This window comes from Camelus dromedarius, chromosome 28, assembly GCF_036321535.1.
Source record: "Camelus dromedarius isolate mCamDro1 chromosome 28, mCamDro1.pat, whole genome shotgun sequence".
Classification (NCBI taxonomy): domain Eukaryota; kingdom Metazoa; phylum Chordata; class Mammalia; order Artiodactyla; family Camelidae; genus Camelus; species Camelus dromedarius.
Genome location: NC_087463.1, coordinates 15,224,065 through 15,244,871, shown reverse-complemented (window position 1 = coordinate 15,244,871; position 20,807 = coordinate 15,224,065). Strand labels below are relative to the sequence as shown.

Below are 20,807 nucleotides of genomic sequence, written 5' to 3'. Positions count from 1 at the left end.
GTGGAACAGCTTTAGCAGCATCATTATCACAAAAGTGGAGGCAGGGAGGCAGCAAACCAACATTCCAAAGCCAGATATGTATCTTTGAAAACCCAGCTGGCTAGCAAAAAAACATGAACAGCAAACCAATACTAATTAACTTAGATTTACAAGTTAGTCCAGCAGAACTCAGATCAGTATTCCGATACTTAGATTTGTGAGTTATCTTGTTAGCCCAGCCCAGCCTCTCCTTCACATTCCTAGACTTGTGAGTTATCTTGTTAGATCAGCCCGGCTTTTCCTTCACCGCATTAAGTACATTCACAGTGTTGAATAACCATCACCACTATTTCCAGAACTTTTTCATCATCCCAATCCAAAGCTTTGTACCTATTAAACAATAACTTTCCATTTCCTCTCTCCCTGTCCCCGTTTCCAGTTTCTGTCTCTTCAATTCTACTACTCTAGATAGCTCGTATAAATGGAATCATACAATATTGGTCTTTTGGGGACTGGCTTATTCACTTAGCATAATGTCTTCAGGCTTCATCCATGTTGTAGAATGTGTCAGAATTTCCTACATGAATAATAATTCTCTCTCTATCATAGGATATAAAATGTGTATAATAATTCTATATAAATATAGGTATCATTCATCCATTGATGGATGCCTGGGTTCCTTCCACCTTTTGACTGTGGTGAATAATGATGCTATGAACATGGGTGTGCAAATATCTCTTTTGAGTCTCTGCTTTCAGTTCTTTTGGATATATAACCAGAAGTGGGGTTGCTGGATTTTTAATTCTGTTTTTAATTTTCTGTGGAATTGTCATACTGTCTAAAATAAATCTTTTAATCTTCTTCTTTACTGAATTGCTCCCTGTCCTTTAAGGTCCTCATAGAGTTCTATCTATTCCAGGAGGTCTTCAGTGGTCTCCACTCTTTCTACTTGTTTTTTTGTGGGTTTTTTTGGTGGGGGGGGCGGTAATTAGATTTATTTATTTATTTACTTTGCTGGAGGTCCTGGGGATGGAACCCAGGACCTCCTGCATGCTAAGCACTCTCTACCACTGAGCTGTGCCCTGCCGCCCGCCACTCTTTATACTTGTATACTTTGTGCACACAATTTGGCATCTGACTGAATACTCCCCTGTGGTATCTGATCTTGCTCCCCAGTGGGTTAGTTGTAGATCCCAGTTTAGCCCCCAGTTTACAATCAGGTCAAGTTCAGGAGTGTCCTCCTTCCCCACTGTGTGTAGTGCAGAGACAAGGATATGGCAGATACTCAGGAAAAAACACCGATTGAGTCTCTGAAGTACCTCTAGAAGGAAGCCTTATTATGTCTTCATCTCTCGTATTTTAGGGGCTTGGCTGGACAGCCAAGTTATTTTGCAAGAGAACCCAAGACAAGCTCCTGCACAAAGTGGGAGGTGGAAATGGCAGGGGCTGGGACAAAAGGATTGGGGTGGGGTTGACACTGGCATTGAGCAGTAAATGACACAAAACTGAATTTTAATCTTGGCCTTATTGCCTGCTCATGTGGCTTTGCAGCCTTGCACGAGTGATTAACTTCTCTGAGTCTTAGTTGTCCATCAGCAAAATGAGGCTGCCGCGATACCACTTTACAAGCGCTCTGTCTCTGTCTCTCTCTCCCTCTCTTGGCAGTGTTGGTGTTTTACAAAAATGTCGGTATTGTTTTGATTCAGGGATGATGAGGCCAAAAGGTGCGGAGATGACTGCCATTGAGGAGAGAGTTTGTTACTCAGATTGCCTTGAAACAGGAGGCACATGACTCCTTGCAGGGCCACAGGGGAAGCGCCAGGGTTGGGCAGGAAGCAGAAGGGGTGAGGGGGGAGCGTGGATGAGAGCCTATGCTGTGGCTTTCCCGGGAAGGGATGGTGGCTGCAGGGTAGGCAGGGCAGACAGGTTTAGGACTAGCTAGTCTGGACAATTTCCATGGGCTCCGTAACCTACCCTAGGGGCTGTCTCTAGTCATTTGGTACCTGGCCTAGGAATGATTAGGGCAGAGAAATATTGCCTCCTGTGTGTGAGAGCCACTTGGGGGAGGTGCTTTGATATAGGCTTTGGGTTGGTTAGTTTGCATATGAAGGGAGCCCTCCCGGGTGGGTAGTTTGCAGTCTCTAAGAAGTGGCTGCCCTGGGAGGGGCGGTCTCTCCCCAGCCCGCAAGCCTCAGGTGCTAGAGCATGAAGAATACAGAAGATTAGAAAATACAGTGTAATGCAGTAGGTGTGTGAGGAATGCAGACTGGCTGTCAAATATAGAGCTCACGATTCCCATGCTCCCGGGGCTCTCGGCCCACACCTGCCCCGATGCTAAGGAACCACTTAATCTACCGGCTGGAGAATAATAGTCATTAGGAAAATAACCTTTCTTTCCCCAAGTTCCCCAAGGATTCTGACTTTCCTGGGTCCTGTCTTTTCTGAGCTCCCTTTACACAGAAAGGTTTTTAAAGTCCTGAAGATAAATTTCCCTGAGAGGTTAAGAAAATGACCTCGATGGGGAGAAAGTGAAACCCTGGCTTCAAGGCAGGATGGCTCCCTTCCAAAGAGGAAAAGAGAAAATTGACAAGAATACTCAAAAACATCATCCTATTTTCAAATGAGGGTTACAGCTCAGCTGTAAGACTTCACTGAAGTCTAATCTTGAAAAAAGACTTTGAAATAATAAACCTCGCTCCAAATTAGGAATGCCTGCAAATGTAGTAATTTCTACCTAAGAGGCTTTGTGTCCAAACATGTCATTTGAGAGCCCGGCAGACAAAGGAGAACGGCCTGGAAACAAGGCCACCATTCAGGCCGGCAGCCCCCGGGCATTGGATTCCCTCCCTGGGCTCCAAAGCATTTTCCAGCACATCAAGCACCAGCTTCAAACCTGGTGGGAAGCAAATCTAAGTGTCTCTTTTAGTAAAAAACAAAGAGAATGCTGTATTTCACAAAAGAAAGGAATCCTACCACTCTTAGATTGGCAGACCTGGAGCCCTAACTGACAGTAGGCTTGAATTTTATACTGAATTTTAAAGCCACCTTTGGGCTGGCAAAGCTTGCTCAAGGGGCAATGCCCCAGATCCTCTGCTGAGCACCTTCAACTGCCTAGAAGAAAATATCGATTCATATTTATCTTTGTGTTCCTGAGGATATGTAAATGAAGGAATGATCCTCTAACCAGAAGGCAGCTTTGTGGGACTGACCTAAAGAATAATAGATTAGAAAAGCTTAGGTGACTCAAATTCACCAGTTCATTCTTTCACTCACTCATGCATTCAGCTAAAAGATAAAGACCGATCGCTACCCTGTGCCAGGCACCTGAGACATAATTAGCCTCGTGGTTAATAGTGAAGGAATAGTTAACAGGAAGGGAAATAGTGGCATCTTTAGGGGGTGGAGAGTGGCAACTCTCATACCTGTAGGTGGAGGAGGAGAAAAAAGACTTTCAGGAGCTGCAGAAGAGAGGAGAAGGGAAGGATGGGACCATGGGCACAGGGCAAAGAACACAGCAATGGGTAACAGGGTATCAGATCAGGGAGCGAGACATCTCTGGTCACAGAAAGAAAACAAAAGAAAAGACTAAGAAACTGAATTTTGAAAAGTGAGTGGAAACATTTAGCTGTCAAGCAAGGACCCCGATCCAGCCCAGGTCTAAACTCTAGGGGGTGAGGTTGGGGAGGAGAAATGGGCGTCTTTTAAGGGTGAGAGACCACGAGCCATCTTGGTCCCAATTTAGGAGAGCAAAGTCTCTGAGTGTGACTGATGAGCTTGTTGGTTACCTAAGCCCTGGCTTGCTAGATGTGATCAGCTGTGGGCGTTGGGGACATCCCGCTCCCTCTGCCATGTATGCGAGGTGCCCAGATTGGGGTTGTGGCTCTTAGTAAGGTCGACATAGTTGTCAGCAGGTGGGGAGGCCAGGTCAGCATTTGTCATGCTTAGGATGGGGGACAGAAACTGTACGGGTGGCGATCCCACTACCTCCAACAGTCCTTGGTCGTGGGTATATTCTGAGCCCCTTGTGGTAGGAGAAATCCCCTAAGATTTCCTGTCCTAGTCCCAGGGTCTGGGACTATGATGCAATACCATGCCCTACCTGTGTTACATTACATGGCAAAAGGGATTTTGCAGGTGTCATTAAGGTGACTAGCCAGTGACTTAGAGTTAACAAGGAGTCATTTGAGTGAGGCTAGTTGAATCACATGAGCACATTAAAATCAGAGTTTTATCTGGCTGAGAGCAAGAGGGGGAATCAGAGAGACTGAAAACGTAAGAAGGACTTGATGCACCTTTGCTAGCTTGAAGATAAAGGGTGTCACGTGCAAGGACAAAAGAGCAGCCTCTGGGAGCAAATAGTGACGCCTAGGTGACAGCCAGCAAGGAAACAGGCACTTTAGTCTTACAGCTGCAAGAAGCTGAATTTTGCCAACAACCTGAATGAACTTGGAAGTGACTTCTTCCCCAGAGCCCAGCCCAGCTGACACCTTGTGTTCAGCCTTGCGATACCCAGAGCAGAGAACCCCACTGAGCCTAACCTGTAGACATGTGAGTTAACAGATAGATGCTGTTCTTAGTGGCTAAGTGTGTGGCATTTGTTCTGCAGCAATGGAAACTGCTACAACCTTGTGAGTGTCAGACATTGGGCTGGATGGCATAGAGACATAGTTGCTGCCTTCGGAATCACCTTGTGGGGACAACAAATGCAGGCTGGTGCAGAGAAATACAGGATTCAGGCGGGGCATGGAAAATTGTGGAAAAATCACTGCTGAGATGCTCTGAGAAGAGAGGGGGCTGTGGTAATGAGGCCCGGGGTCAGGGATGAGGTGGGTGGCTCCAATTCTAATATAAACCCCAACATTTAGGTGGTCCTGGAACCTCAAAGATGCTCTGTGGCGGGATGGGTATGCATATGGGGGCAATTTCCCCCTCTCTTTTTACCATCAAAATCAGTGGGAAAAGAATCAAGAAGTGAGGATTAAGGAAAGGATATAGGGCAAAATGCTGCCTGTTGCTAAGAATTAATGGGCTGTCCCCTATGGTGTTTATCACAGATACTATTAATAGACTGTCTCTGTTTTGCTGTAAAAGACTCTGCTACTGCCCAATTATCCAAAATTCTGTTTCTTTTCAACAGTGCCTTATAAAGAGGCAGCACGTTCAAATAAAAGGAATGTTCAGGAACCCAGGGGAGATTAAGCTGTCAGCCAGCTGAGGCAGGCCCTCTCTTGGGAACAGATTAATCCCTTCTCTTTTTTTAATCTCTGCAGACTCTTCCCCAGGGCCCCACTGGAGGAGGATGCCAGTGGGGAAAATGTACCTCTTGCAGACTCTTCCCTTCTCTGAAGGGTGAGAGGTGGTGGGTGGGAAGGGTTGGTTGAGCAGTGGCAGATGGAGGGGAGGCAGGGAGGCAGGGAAGCAGTGCTTATTAATGTCTGGCAGAGAGGTCCGCAGAATAACACTCTTCAAGGGGGTCATTTGCATCCTGCCAATTAGCATCTCCAAAGACCCTGATAAATGAATAGAAGAACATTCATTGGCTTTGCCATGCAGTGTTGCCATATTAAGAGTTTGCTTTGCTGTGACTCTCTGTCTCCTTCAGATTCATTGGATGTTTGTCCTCTTCCTTCCCAACCTGAAAGGTAGAGCGTTGGAGACTCAGACCATGAAGAAGTAATCCAGTGACAGAAAATATTTACAACTGCACACATCCACTTCTTAGCTTTCACTTACTGCAGTATCTATCTTGATTATTGCCCCAGGCTGAATGTTTGTGCCCCCCTCCCCCCGCCCTCCAATTCATATGTTGCAATCCTAACACTCAAGGTGATGGTATGAGGAGGTGGGACTTTGGGGTGTGATTAGATCATGAGGGTGGAGCCCTCACAAGTGGGATTGGTGCCCTTCTAGAGGAAGTAGCTACCTTGTCCCATCTGTCATGTGAGGACACAGTGAAAAGATGACTGTCTCTGCGGAAGCGGGCCCTCACTAGACACTGAGTCTCCCGGGGCCTTGATCCTGGACTTCCTGGCCTCAGAACTGTGAGGCGTTTATAAGCCACTCGGTCTGTGTGTTTCGCTATAGCAGGCTGGACACTTTAAGACAAGTATCATGGAACCTACCCTGGGGCTTGGACACAGGTGAGAAATTGAGGATGGACCTGGTGCTGATTCAGTCCTTGGGGTATGATTATCTCCTTGAAGGTGCCCTTGCCTTCCCTTGAAGGTATCCTGTGGGTTCTTTTGTGCAGGGTGTGTGCTCACCTTGCTGCAACGCCTCACTCATTTGTTGCCTGCAGGGAAGTGTCCACATTGTGGACTTGTTCCTGGCTGCCTGTCTGATTTCATATTTGGAATTCTTTCCTCCGTTCTGATCGCTGCAGCCACTCAGGGCTGTTTTCTGCTTCCCAGATGCTCCCTGTGCTCTCTCTTCCCCTTTGTTACAGCATTCTCTCCATCTCGAAGCTTCTGGACGCTGCCTCCTCTCTCTTCTAGGCAAACTCCTTATTCTTCAAGTCTCAGTGCAAACTCTACTTCTAGTATGTGTTCCATGATACTCCCCAGCACACAGGAGCTGGTTTCCCCCTTGATTGGCAAGTTGTATTGTAATTGTTTGCTTGAAAGGCTCTCCTCTGGACTCGACTGCTTGAGGCAGAGATTCTGTTTTGTTTTGCTTGTTTTCATATTCATATTTTTCACATTCTTAGACTTCCGTAATAAATATTTGCTGACTGAATGACTCCAGAGAGTGTGGACTGTTGTGCAAGTGACGCTTGTAAAGTGCCCTGCAGAACAGGGAGCTCATCCACCAGAGTGTTCGTTAAATGCTGGGCTTCTTGTGGAAAAGGAGTGATCATACTGAGAAAAATGCAGAACCCTTTAGAGTGAAACCATCTGAAGCATTAACATTCCTGGGGGGAAGGTTCATTTATGGTGGAAGTGAAACAATTAGACTTTAGCGAGGACTTGTGAGACATTTAGCTTTGGAGAATTTGAGGTTGATGATCCATTAGGGAAGAAAAAAATTAGGTGTTTCCTGTTGGCGCTGGTCCTCATCTGCAGTCATATTGATTTCAAATGCTGTCTGCGTTTGGCAGGGCAAGCAGTCTTCCACCCGGTAACTCGTTGCCCAGCATCTGCACATGAGCCACCATGTGCCCAGGCACGTTAGGTCTGTTTGCTTACTAAATCGCGGTTCCTGCGCTCGTCAGTGGCGAGCAGATAAATAATGTGATCGAGTGTCATTTTTTAACCTAACAGTGGAAAGAATAAGAGATTTGGAGTCAGGAGACTCCCAAAGTCCCAGCCTTGATTCTGTCACTCTCTGCTACTGTGATTTTTAAGCTTTAGCTCCTAAATGATATAATCCTCAAAATGGGGTATAACAGTGACAGCAGTAATGGCCCCACAGGGCTATAGTGACTATCAAATGAGATGCTTTAGATGTTGCTAAAAGACCCCCCCCCCTTTTTTTTTAACCCCCTTCACGGAGCCACTGGGCAGTGAACCCAGGACCTTGTGTACACCAAGCATGCACTCTACCACTGAGCCATACCCCACCACTCCCAAAGATCATTTTTTAAATTTTTTTAATTTATTTTTAACATTTTTTTTATTAATAGTCATTTTACAATGTTGTGTCAAATTCCAGTGTAGAGCACAATTTTTCAGTTATACATGAACATACATATATTCATTGTCACATTTTTTTTTCGCTGTGAGCTACCACAAGATCTTGTATATATTTCCCTGTGTTATACAGTATAATCTTGTTTATCTATTCTACATTTTAAAATCCCAGTCTGTCCCTTCCTACCTCCCGCCCCCTTGGCAACCACAAGTTTGTATTCTATGTCTATGAGTCTGTTTCTGTTTTGTATTTATGTTTTTGTTTTTTTGTTTTTTTTAGATTCCACATATGAGCTATCTCATATGGTATTTTTCTTTCTCTTTCTGGCTTACTTCACTTGGAATGACATTCTCCAGGAACATCCATGTTGCTGCAAATGGCGTTATGTTGTTGGTTTTTGTGGCTGAATAGTATTCCATTGTATAAATATACCACATCTTCTTTATCCAATTATCTGTTGTTGGACATTTAGGCTGTTTCCATGTCTTGGCTATTGTAAATAGTGCTGCTATGAACATTGGGGTGCAGGTGTCATTTTGAAGTAGGGTTCCTTCTGGATATATGCCCAGGAGTGGGATTCCTGTGTCCTATGGTAAGTCTATTCCTAGTCTTTTGAGGAATCTCCATACTGTTTTCCACAGTGGCTTTCCTTGCTTCCCTCTCCCACTCTTAATGATTTAGATGTCTTCTTTTACAATTTTGTGTTTATTCTATTTGTAATTCATGGTAGTTAATCACCTTTCCAGTTATGAGTTTCTCATTTTTGTAGCATCCTGCTTCTTTTCTATTCAGAGTAGACGAGATCATTCTTTTTTAAATGACAAAATTATGACTTTCATACAACCATGAAATAGATAAGAGTCAAAGTTTTTTTTTTAACTCATTGGTTAACGTACAAACCAGTAAGATATTCAAATTGGCTCAAATGAGAATTTCACTTAACAGAGATTTTTATTCTCCTCGTTTGTATTTGCATTAACAGGAATCTGTGTGTTCTTATGGACAGAAAAAAAAACTGTGTTGTCAGTTTCCTGCAACCTAACTTCTATCCCTACAGAGTTGTTAAATTGCTTAGTTGATCAAAAACAATCCAAGGTGTGCACTCAGTGGAGTCAGAGAATTCCTGGAAGGTCTGCTAGAAACCCCCAGCACTCTACTACCAGGACACCAGGATTCTTTTGTGCGCATTTCTGAGCCTGACGATTTTTCCTGATACCCCATAACTGGGTATTCCTGCCCGCGGATAATCCTGCCTTGCCCTCTCTTTCTCCTTGACAAGCACATCACACCTGATCTCACCCGTCCCATCCCACCCTCTTCTCCACTGGACACAATCCTTAGAGAAAAGGATCACTAGCCTTAGAGGAAAAGCTGTCCCTTCTCCTCCAAGGCCACTCTCCTTTAAGTAACTTCCCTTTCTTGTTTTTTTTTCAGTGGTGTCCCCTCTCCTCCATGGTTCCTGCTCTGTGGCTTTGAAACATCTTTAAATCCTTCTTAACTTAAAAACAAACACAAAACAAAAATATGAAATTGCTCTCATCTGTTTGTGCAGTTATGCTGTGTAACAACAACAACAAAAACCTTGACATTTTGATGGCTTACAGCCAAGATCAACAAACTTTTTCCTTAAAGGGCCAGGTAGTAAATATTTTAAGCTTCGTGGACCACAAAGGGTTTCTGTTCCTATTTATTTTGTTTTTCTTGACAACTCCTAAATAATGTAAAAGCCATTCTTAGCTTATGGACAGTAGAGAAAGAGACCGCAGACCAGTCAGGTTTAGAGAAATAAGTGTTTCTTTTTCACTCATGTCTCTGAGGCGGAATATTATATCTGTCCCTCCCCACACTGATGTTGGGTGTGGCCACGTGCTTGTTTGGCCGATGGGATGTTAGCAAATGTGGCCTGACATTTGGGTACCTGCTGGTCCAAGAAAGATGAAAGACATATGGAGCAGACCGGGACCCAGATCTCAGCTTGGAACCATGCCAGCCAGGAGCAGCTTAGATTAGCCAGACCTCAGCCAGCCTGTGATGGGCAGGGTGGATGACTGACTGCTTAAGTGTGAACTGACTAAGTAGGGGAATTCAGTAATTGCAGTTGCTTCTGTTTTGCTGATGAAAGTCTTAGACTAGTGTTCCTGGAAGTGTGATCAGGGACAACCTGCCATGTGTGATCAGTCACCTGGGGTACCTGTAAGTATCAGTTTCCTGGGGCCTCATCTTGGAGGGACTAATTTGGAGTATCTGGGGGGAAGACTTAATACTGTGCATTATTACTGCACTCCTTGGGGAGTTTGAGAACGGCTGTCTCAGACTTCCTGAGTTCTTTGGTTCAGATTGATAATAGTGACTTTTATCGGGTACCTACCATCTGCTACATACTTTGCTTATATGCATGATCTTAGTTTTAAGTCTTGCAACAACAACTCTTAAGAGGTAGGTATGACTATCCCCATTGTACAGTTGGGGAAACTGAGGCTCCGAGCGCTTAAAGAACCTGGGATCTCATGTCTATCAAGGAGCAGGGTCGGACTTAACCTGTGATTCTTCTACTGTGCCTGCTGCCCGCTGGCATGACTTAATTTGGTTTAAAGCTTTAGTCTTACTTGATGTATATAATTATGCAAATCAACCTGTGCAGTCAGTCTGTCTAGCCAAAAAAGTGTGGTGAAGCAGAAGAGAATAGGGCCCTGGGAAGGGAAGGAACACTGCGCAGCAATGCCTGTGGGCTGTTTGTGGAGCGAAGTGGCGGGGCTGGGGCTATGCTGTCCGGGTTCATAGGTGGTTTCTGGCTCCTGGGGACCTAGAGAACGGAGGTCCTGAGGGGAGAAGTTCCGCAAGGATAGCAGGCCCAGCACCGAGGGACTGAGTGGTCCCGCCAGAGATGTCTCACAGCGGAGCCAGACCTTTGAAGAGAGCAAACATCACACAGGGGCCCGACATTCCCTTGGAATTGCCTGGGGAGGGTGTTTAGAGTGCAGTTTTTCAGGCTGACCTCCCCCGACTCCCCAACCCCCAGATTCTGACTTAATCGTTCTGAGTCACACTCAGGGATCCTCTTGTTAGCAAGCTTTCCCAGCCTGATGTTGGTGTTTTTAAATTACATTTTGAAAAACACTGAACTACAGAAATGATTCACCAATGGTAGATTTTTCTCTTTGAAAAAAAATGACCTAAGGAATATGTCTAGCGTAAGTAAATTCTAAAATGCAGACAAATCAAAGGAAAAAAATCACTTGAAATCCTACCAGTCAGGAATATTACTTTCAACATTTTGATGTATATTCTCCCATATTTTCCCTGTGTGTGTGTGTGCGCATCATGTGTGTGTAGATGGGGATGTACACTATATGTTACTCTGTAGCTTGCTTTTTGCATTTAACGATATATTTTAACATACCCTGATGTCAATAAATATAAATGCAGGTCATATGTGCGGCAGATTTTCAGGTACCAGTCGAGACGGTTGGTTTGAGGGGTGGTCTGGGACCTTTCGCCTCCCCTTCAGCCCTCACTATCTGTCAAACAGTACCCTTGGGTGGGGCCAGAGCTTGGGGTTCATCTCTGTACCCCAGTGCCCTGCATTCAGCTGTGCTTTACAGAGTTCTGAGTGGGTTGGGTGGTAGGGAACTCTTGGTTGGTTCTGGGCAAGGAGCATCCTTTTCCAGCATTTTGGGCAAATTTGGGGCTTCCAGAAGCAATCCAGGGTATTTTCAGCCTTGGATGCTAATCCTGAGAGTTTTCTGGCTTTGAAGCCACTGTCAGTCCGCAAGGCTGGTGGCTTTGGATGAAATGAATGTCTGTCCCTAGCCGCACCCCCCATCTCCCACCCATGGAAGCCCTTGGGGACAGGGTTCAAGACTGACTCAAGGACTGAAACCGTAAGCCAAGCGAAACGGTTGCTTAAGCGGCTGCCTTTGAGCTGCAGAGAAGGCCTTCCCCAGGCTCTCCAGTCCCTGTGCAGGCCCCTCCACCCAGGGCCCCTGCAACAATACAAAGTTCAAATCTATGGCTACATAGAAGCATTTGGGAACAATCAGGGGCCCCTGACCCCTGACATGTGACCTCAGGGCCACCCTCCCTGCCTCAGAGACTGGGCTTGAGTCCTTGGAAACAAAGAAAAAAAATGTGTTGTAGAGGCCCATTTTTGAGAAGAAATGAACTTAAAATACAATCGCTAGTAAACTTAAAAAAAAAAATTGGGATAATTGGCTTCAGTCGGTGAGATAAACAAACACCACAGCAAATCTTTACCCTCCTGTTCAGGGGTGTCACGGGGGCCCGCGTTTATATTTTCCCTGTGCTTTTATGACCTGGGGCCTGGCTTCTCTCTGCCTCTGGAGTGGGGCCCAGTGCAAAGCAGGGCTAATCACAGAGCAGTTTCGGAAATGAGGGTCTAGAATGGAATTTCCTCCGCACGTCCTCCCGTCTGCGGCCTCTCCACTGCCTTCCCCCTCTGGAGGGCTCTGGGCCCCGCTCTGGGCAGAGCTGGAGAACAAAGGGACTGTTTCTGAGTTTTCCCAGGAGCCCAGCAAGCCTCGCGTGGTACGGAAATTCAATGAAAGCAACTCTTGTGTTCCCTTCCCAGTGGTGGGGCTGTCAGAAGAAAATAAATCAAGTACTGCACATTTGTGGGGCTTACTCTGTGTAAATCTCTGTGGGGGGAATACAAAAATGTATCTTGCAGCTAGGAGCCTTGCCCTCAAAGAGCTTACCGTTTGGTGGGAATACCTAATCAGCGCGAGGGAAAAGTCAGCTCACAATTCAGGACAGCCATCCGAGCGATTGTATGACACATGAACGTTACAGGCCTTAAGAGTTCAGGAGATGTGAAATATCTGTGGAGCATCTCCTCTGTAGACAAGATGGGGGTCACAAAGGCCGTCTGGTGGTAACTTGTCTCAAAAGACGGTTCCCATTCATTCTTTCCTTCCTTCTGTGCACAGGCCATTCTCTTGGAGAGGCCGAGTCTATTTCTTCACCTCCTTGAGTCTGGGCTGGTCTGTCACTGCTTTGACAAGTTGAATATGGTGGAAATTATGTTGTACCAGTGAGTCCTGGGCCTGGCCTTTAAGAAGACTGGTAGTTTCTGCTGCTTCTCCCTTAGAACCCAGCAGGCATGCTGTGAGGAGGTCCAAGAAGCCACGTGGAAAGTCCAAATGGAAGACAATTCAGGATCTAGGACCCTCGTTCCAGCTGCGTTTCTGCCAATGGCACCAACCTGCCAGGTAAGTGAGTGCGCCATCTTGGAAACAGACAGCCCCGTTCATTCACCTCAGCCGACACTACCTGGGGCAGGTACGTGCCCTTGTGCCGGGCCCCACCCAGGTGCAACACGGTGAGCAAATCAATGACAGTTGTTGCCTTCGTGCATCTGTTCTGTCCTCACAACAGTCCTAGAAAGCAGATATTACTAGTTTTATCCCCCTTTGTTGATGAGGGGCAGAGATTAAAGAGGTGGAGCAGATGATCCAAGATCACGCACCTAGTAAGGAGAGAGGTCACGAGACTACAGGACGTGCCCTGGGGTTGGTGCGCATACCAGTTTGGCAGGAGTCAGGGATATTAATCAGGGAGCTCTGTGATATAAAACAGGGAGATGGATATATTGGGATTGAATTAAGGAGGGACCCACATGCCAAGATAAAAAGTTAGCACTTCATTTACTAATGACTATTAAAAAGTGGTCACTAAAGGCTTTTGAGTAGAAGTGATGGAATAAAAAAAACTTAAGTTAGTGGTTGACATTGGTTAGTTTGAAGTAACAGAGGCTGTGAGCAGATGGTCCAGCAGAGGGCTAGAGTTGTTCAGGAGGCAAGTGATGGGGATGCTGCCTGGGGGGCCAGAACTGGGGATGGAATGACCCGGGCCAAGACTTGGAAAAAAAAAAACAATGTTAAGATCTAGGGACTGACCAATGGTTCCAAAAATTTGAATCTGAGTGTCCCAAAGGAGAATCTGTTCAGGTGATGCCACTAAGGGAACTGGTAATGCAGGAAGGACAAGTAGAAGTTATGCACTCAAAAAGTTGCTTGTAGGGGGAAGGGTGTAGTTCAAGTGGTAGAGCACATGCTTAGCATGCATGAAGTCCTGGGTTCAATCCCCAGTACCTCCATTAAAAATAAATAAACCTAATTACCTCCCCTTGCAAAAAACAAAAAAAACCCACAATAATAAGTAAATTAAAATAAGTAAAAAAATGTTTTAAAAAGTTGCTAGTAGAACTAGAACAGATTTGAGGAAGATGAATTAGGTTTTCGATACGCTGAAACTGAAAAGCTGGCAAAGAATGAAGATGTAGAAATCGTGGCCCCTGCCCTTAAACAGTTTATAATCTCGAGTCTCCTCTTTCTCACATATATACACACAATCCCACAAGCAGATGTAATACACACTCATACACCGGATGGCAAGTAAAAGTGGTGCATAATAAATAACAATAAAAAGAGTGAACTGCCAGAACGCCAGGGACCGAAAATAGATGCTCCGAGTGACCTGGAAGGGAGTGATCAGTGGCCCTGCAGCATCCAGTGGTTTACAGTAGAATCAGAGGCAGGATCTTGTAAGATGTGCTGAAAACCAATGTCCCAGGGTGTGGAGGGACCGTGGGAAAGAAAGGTGATCAGATTATCATAGTCAGTGCATGTTCTTTGAAAATGTGATTTTTTTTTCTTTTGCTTTTTTTGGGGGGGGGGTATGTAATTAGATTTATTTATTTCTACAGAAGGTACTGGGAATTGAACCCAGGACCTGATGCATGCTAAGCATGTGCTCTGCCACTTGAGCTATACCCTCTCCACTGAAAACATGATTTTTAATGACCACAGAGTATGCTAGCTCGTGAATAACCACCATTTATTCAACTATCCCTATAATTTGTATACATTTATGAGGTTGATGATTTTGGCTCTTATAAGCAACACTAAAAGGAAAGTCTCTGTAAATAAATTTTTGCATGCATCTGATCATTCTTTGAAGACGGATTCCTGGAAAGGCAGTAGTGAGCTGAAGGGCGGTCATTTAAAAACACCCTTGACACTCACTGCCAAACGGCCTGCTCGAGATGTCGACAGCTCACATTTTGTCCAGCCGTGTATCAGAAGCCTGTGCCGCCATTCAGGTGACAAAGGAGTGAAAAGAAGGCATGAAGCTGTATTGTCTGCATGATATTTTTGTAAACGAAATATGTGAAAATAGATGAAAAGAGAACCCAGAATGTTAACAGTGCTTAACTCTGGGTGATGTGGGTTTACAGGTGACCTAATTTTCTTCTTTATCCCTTTCTATAGTTTATAAGTTTTCTAAATAGTATATGCATTACTTTAAAAACATTTTTTTTAAGCAGAAAAAGGAATATGACAGGAAGAACACTGTTGTCCCGGGTCCCCTGATGGCAGTGTTGGCTGGGACAAGCCATGCAGCCGGGCTGGGCGTCTGCGGCCTCATGGCTGACCCAATTGCTGGTGGTTCTCAGCTCGGGGAGGCATTAACGTCACTGGAGCCCTTGAAAAATTCCTTCCCCCGAGTCCCACCCCAGGCTCCCCCTGAATTGGTGGGGTGAGGTGGGGCGGGGCGGGGCCCGGGCCTGGGTATTTCACAGAAGTGACTGAGGCCCCCTCATGAGCAGTTTTGGGGCGAGCACCCCGGACGCCAAGGCCCCGGGGAAGGCCTCTCAGGCCATGGCGGCCCTTCCTCCCAGCAGAGCTGCAGTCCGCCCCTGGAGCCGGCGGAGAACGAACGGGGCGGGGCCCTGAGGGAGGCGCTTTCTCCGTGTGTTTGCAGCATCTCAGCCGCAGGTGGAAGGTGATCGGATTCCTAGCCACCGACGCTTACAGACAATGAGTCAGAACAAAACAAAACTGCGTCTCTCACCGGGGCAGGCAGTTCCTCCTTCATTCCGAGTTCTGATCCAAGAGATCAGAACGGGAAGGCCCGGCAGCCTTCGGCCCTCTCCTCCCGGGCTAGGGAGGCGGGCCGGCGGCCGCCCTTTGGGGGGCTGCGGTGGAGGAGAGGGCGGCGGCGGCGGCGCAGGAGGGGCCGTGTGTGGCCGCCTGCGTCCTCCGGGCCAATGGGGAGCGGCCACCTCACGCTGGCCCGGCGCCCGGCCTGGCCGCGGCCCGGCGAGGAGGGCAGCGCAGCCCTCTGCTCCGCTCCTCCGGCTGCTTCTGCGGGGAAGGGGGCTGGGCGGGCTGCCGGTTCCCTCAGCAACGGGGCCTGGCCCGGCGCCTTTGTGAGGAGGCCCCAGCGGGAAAAGCGGCGGGGAAGGAAGGGAGGAGCCGCCTTTCCAGGGCCTTCCCTCCTCGGGGGTGGTGGGAGCCGGAGACACCCAGGGGCCCTCGGCTGCGGAAGGCGGGGGAGTCTTTAGGGTCCTCGGACCCGCGAGGGGGCCTGTGGGCAGAACAGAGTCACTGCTCACGTGCTGAAAAAGAAGGTGCAGCCACACTGGGCAGCGGGCAGGGCGAGGAGGTGTTAGAAGGGGCTCCAGGGAGGGCGACCCTTCCCCTTGATGGGGAGGAGGCCATTCCCCGACGGCCCTACTTGGCGGCTGGTCGTGGCCTTCGGCCTGGAGAACGCACGCTTGGCATTTTCTGACCAGCCTGTCCACATGACCAAGTATGCTTCTCAGCATTTCTTTTTTCAGAGCCCCTTAATAGCTTTCCCCTCTCAAGCCTCCTCTGCCTCAGGGATCCGCGATGTACCCCCGTCCCTCCTCTAACCGCTTTGTGCCGTGGTCCTCGCCCCCTCCCTGGGCCTCGTCCATTACTCCTACTTCAAGGCTGTCTCTCTGTGTTTGTCTTTTATTTCCTTCACTTGCACACATACGTAACCACACACACAGACCCTTTGCAAAAACAAAGGCCACCCTCCCCTCCGCTTTCTGGTCTCAGTTTTCTGTCTGGATGTTAACAGTTCTGACGGCCTTGAAGGTGGATCGATAGACCCATCCAGGCCTGAAGACATTAGCAAACTTTGTGAACCAGCTATGCCATATGCTTTAGAAAGGGTCTGTCACTAGGCATTTTCAGATGTCTTCGTCCTTCAAGATGTGAGCTTCCAGATGGAGAAACATAGCCATTGTAAAAGTGACTGCTCTTCCTGACCACCCCCGAGGAGTAAGATGCTAGTGTATTTTGCAAATGCGATTTAAGTCCCTTAGAAATAAAAGAAATGTCTTCTGGAGGCATACCTTGCTGTGTTTGGTCATTCCCACAATGCCGTTTCTGTAGGGGCTGTTGTTTCAACCTGGAAGATGTCGTGATATTAAGTGTCACGTCGAGGAGACTCAGTCACCCGTTCTTGAGATGCCTTTTTAATGCTGACACGTCACTGGCACAGAGGAGCAGTACCCAGGGTGCAGTAGCACAGAGCAGGTAAACCCGCATCTAATCCTCCTGAGACCTACCCCCCAAATAAAAAGACCCCGGTTCATTTCTCACAGGGAGGAATGGGACCCCTAGACCAGTATCTTTTTGGGAACTGCCAGCACAGCTGTCCCCAGATGGTTCAGTAGCTCACGAAGCACTTAACTTCCTTTGGCTTCACTTCTAGCTTCTGCAGACAGGGTTGCTGTGAGGATTAAGGTGATTCGTGTGTGTTGAGCATGTAGCACGGTGCCCGGTGCACAGGGAGCAATAGTAATACTGTCTTTGACCTTCCCGCCTTGGGAACGTGCCTCTGTTAGCTCCACGGCTCACTATAAGCTGGCGCACAAGGAGTAGGAACCTGGGTTCACAGCCACAGAGATGGCAGCTCAGGCAGGTTCGGTCCCATGCCCAGGGTCACCCAGCCAGTGAGACGAGACGAGACGAGACAGGGCATCTAGATTTGGCACTCAAAGCACTCAGCAACACACAAGCTCTCTCGGGAGCATCCTGACCGGTGTTATAAATGGGTTGCCTAGCCTGGGTCCCTGGAGGCTTGTTCTGTGGAGACAAGTCCATTATGTCAGTGCATTTGAAACCTGCTGGAGGCCGCCCTTCAGTGCCCGGCTTTTAATGCCTATTAGGCAGGTGGAGAAAGAAGATCATCGAACAGGGGTGTTTCTGCAGCTCCTGTAGGGCTCGCAGTCCTGCCTGTACGGCCCAGGTTCTCTGGCAAGGCTGCAGTTTGAAGGCCTCGGAGGAGAACTACTTTAAACAAAGACGGAGGAGATGGGTGTTCCCCTGCTGGTGTGACTTTAGGGGAGAAAGAAAGTTCCCTAATGGCAGACCCTCGATCCAGAGGGTCTGATATGAAATGTGTCTCAGGAGCCACCATTGAAGAATTATTCCTCTGAGGTCCTTACTCTATCTAGAGTCCTTTTTTCCAAGGAATATGCTGACAAAGAAGGAAGCCACCAGAATGATGGGGCCATGTTCCTGCCAAGCAATAAAGCATCGCCTGTCGAAGCCGGGGAGGCCTGGGGGGCGGCAGGGAGTGAGTGGGGTAACAGGAGAGAGGCCTGGTGGAACCTCAGTGTTCTTGCCGTGCCATCTTCGGGAATATCTTTGATTTGCTGTTGGTTTCATGATCGCGCTGGGTTTTCTTGCTCCTCTTGGCTCTTTTTTGACTAAGAATGGTAAAGAGGGATGCTGGGGAAGGAGCGGGTGAGTGGATGGTGGAGGAGTTGGCTGCTGGCTGAGTGGAGGTGGGTGGAGGGAAGTTGTCTCTCACCCCAGCATCTGTGTGTGCAACATGCCACTAGCCGCACACACACCAGCACCCCCAACTCCTAGCCTCCCGCACCCCTGCAGCATTTTTAGAGAATAACAGTGCCACCTGGTGGCCATTTACATGCAATGCTCCTCTAAACCTTAACAAGAGTAACATAAGTTGTGTTACTCTGTACTTAACGTCGGTTTCCCACAGTCGAAAGTTCCCCCTTGTCCCTCCTGTCCTTTTCTCAGAAAATGAGCCAAGCCATAAATGGACTTCTGAGACGTGCTTTGCAGCATTCCCGGTGGTCTGGGTCAGAGAGACGATATTGAGAAAACAGCTCCTAAACAGAACTCCATGTCCCTTAGTGTCTTAATGCCCTGGCCTTGTGCTTATTCGGGAAAGAAGCTTGGGGAGCAGAGACGGGTGAAGAAAAGATGATTTCAGGAACTGATTCCAGCCACTGTCTGACACTCTGTATTTTTCTATCTGTCAGTTACCAGAAGAGCAGAGAACCCTGTATTATCAACAGCATCAATTTCTGCTTCTGTGACCCACACTTGTTCTCTCCGGTAATGGCTCATCTCACTTTGCTATAATTAAAAGAAATGCCATCCACTTGCCTCCCCGAGTTCCCACCCTGTGTCGGGCACTGTGCACGGGAGCTGGTGACGTCAGGGTGGATGCAGACAGAGGCGTGGGGCTTTGTTTTCCTCCCAGGGACCCAGACCAGGTCATAGGTGACCTTCGTCTCCCTAAATCACTGAGATGGTGGATACAGGGAGCTTAACTCGCTGCTTGGTACCCCCTAAGTGTCCTGTAACAGCGGCTCTGAACGTGCGTGCCTTATACGTATGGGACTGCACGTGTGTGTAGAGCTAACAGCTGTTCCTGAAGAGCAACGAATTTTTAAGTGCTTTGGGATTTTGTAAGGGCTCATTACAAGGCATCAGGGTTTCCCGCTGTAAGGTTTTTTATTTATATGGGGGTTCAGAGGGTTCTTTCCACATGCTAACTCGTGACTCTTTGCAAAATCCCCTGGAAGTGACTGGCCAGAAAAGGGAACAGGGCAAACCTTAATCTGAGTCAGGACAGGGAAGAAGCAGTTTTTCAACCTCCACCCCGGCCCTCCCCGGTCTGGAGCAGTGAAAGTCCCCTGCAGACAACCTGCTTTTGCACTGCAAGTTCTAGGTAAGGGAGACTCCTTATTTGCCTCAAGGTGGGGCAGGAATGAAGCTCTGAAACCTAATTCTGGACGAGCCCGTGAGCAAGAGAACAGGGAGGAGAGTGGAGGGCTCACGTTGTCCCTTTTCCTCCTCCCCCAACATGAGCATCAGTGAGAATGAGTGTCGAGAGAGCCGGGGTGGGGGCGCCGCAGATAGGCGTGCTGGAAGGGGCATCAGATGGGCTCGCAGGAGGCTTTGGGGGAGACACCGTTTTCTCGCCTTTTCCAGCTTCTCTTGGCCGCCTGTGTTCCTTGGCTTGTCTGCCCTTCCTCCATCTTCAAAGAGCATCCTTCCAGTCTCTGCTTCCGTCTTCACGTGGCCTTTGCCCTTCATCCCTAGTTCTCCCTCCATTCCTGTTAAAGATCCTTGCGATGACGTTGGCCCACCCAGGTAATGCAGGATAATCTCTCCGTCTCGAGATTGTTAGTCACACATGCATGGTCCCTTCTGCCACGTGAGGTGGCACTCCCAGGTTCTGGGGATTAGGATGGGGACACCTTTGGGGGCCATTATTCTGCCTCCCACACTGGGAAATCAGGGTGGAGAGACTGAATGTTGAAGAGGAGCTTCTGCGATATGCAGATCTTTCCACAACGTCAGTTTCTCGAAACCCAGGGACTGTGGGTTCCTTCACCCACGAGTTGCCATTGGAGTTCCGAACTGTGCGGCGGGAGCTGTGTTCATTCCCCACCTTGGGGGTGGGGGAGGTCATGCCTGGGGCTCTCCTGAGCTGGAGGTGGCGAGGCCCTAGAGCTGTACACATATCTTCCTCCAGAAAGCAGAGAAAGCCCTTCAAAGTCCAGCCATCAATGAGCCAGGCCCCACCGGTTGATAGGGAGATGCCGTTGGTCACAGCAGGCATGGAGCATGGAAAATAGATTTTATGACCAAAGCGCATTGAGTTCTTTTTACTGCCTCTGGTGAGACTGTTTCTGGCTTTGTGTTGGTGAGAGGAGTCCTGATGGGGACCATGTATTGAATGTCAGTGTTTCCTCCTGCTTTGCACGGGAACAGGTTCGAGGTAGGAACTGTCAGTGGAGAAAGCTGGTTCAGAATGCCTTCAAGTTTATGAAATCCTCCAATTAGCATCATTCAAAAGGTGCAGCCTCACCTCCCCCAGAGAGTAAGACAGTGAGGTGGCAGCCATGTGTCCCAGAGCCTCCACGGTGGGCACAAACCTACTGTCCTGTTGTCAGATCCTGCACCAGTGTGAGCCCACAGCCCTGAGCACAGCGGGCTTCCTGCTGCCCTCCTCTCCAGTATTGTGGCTTTGGAGCCCCCAGTGGAAGCCTCTCCATGAACCGTGGTCCCTTGGGTCATACTGAGGTTACAGTATCA

General features: G+C 48.0%; 1 long non-coding RNA gene across 3 annotated transcripts in view; it reads left to right on the top strand.

Moving 5' to 3' along the window:
• LOC105088985 (uncharacterized) overlaps positions 1-20,807 on the top strand; it is a 68,076-nt gene that overhangs the window by 1,053 nt on the left and 46,216 nt on the right. Inside the window, exons 2-5 of one of the 3 annotated variants that reach the window (XR_010378181.1) lie at positions 12,716-12,836; positions 16,836-16,979; positions 18,740-18,815; positions 19,698-20,147. This is a non-coding gene — a long non-coding RNA (uncharacterized LOC105088985). Of the gene's footprint in view, positions 1-12,715; positions 12,837-16,835; positions 16,980-18,739; positions 18,862-19,697; positions 20,148-20,807 lie in introns of those variants that run through there. The other 2 variants (XR_837134.3, XR_010378180.1) reach the window with 2 other exon arrangements.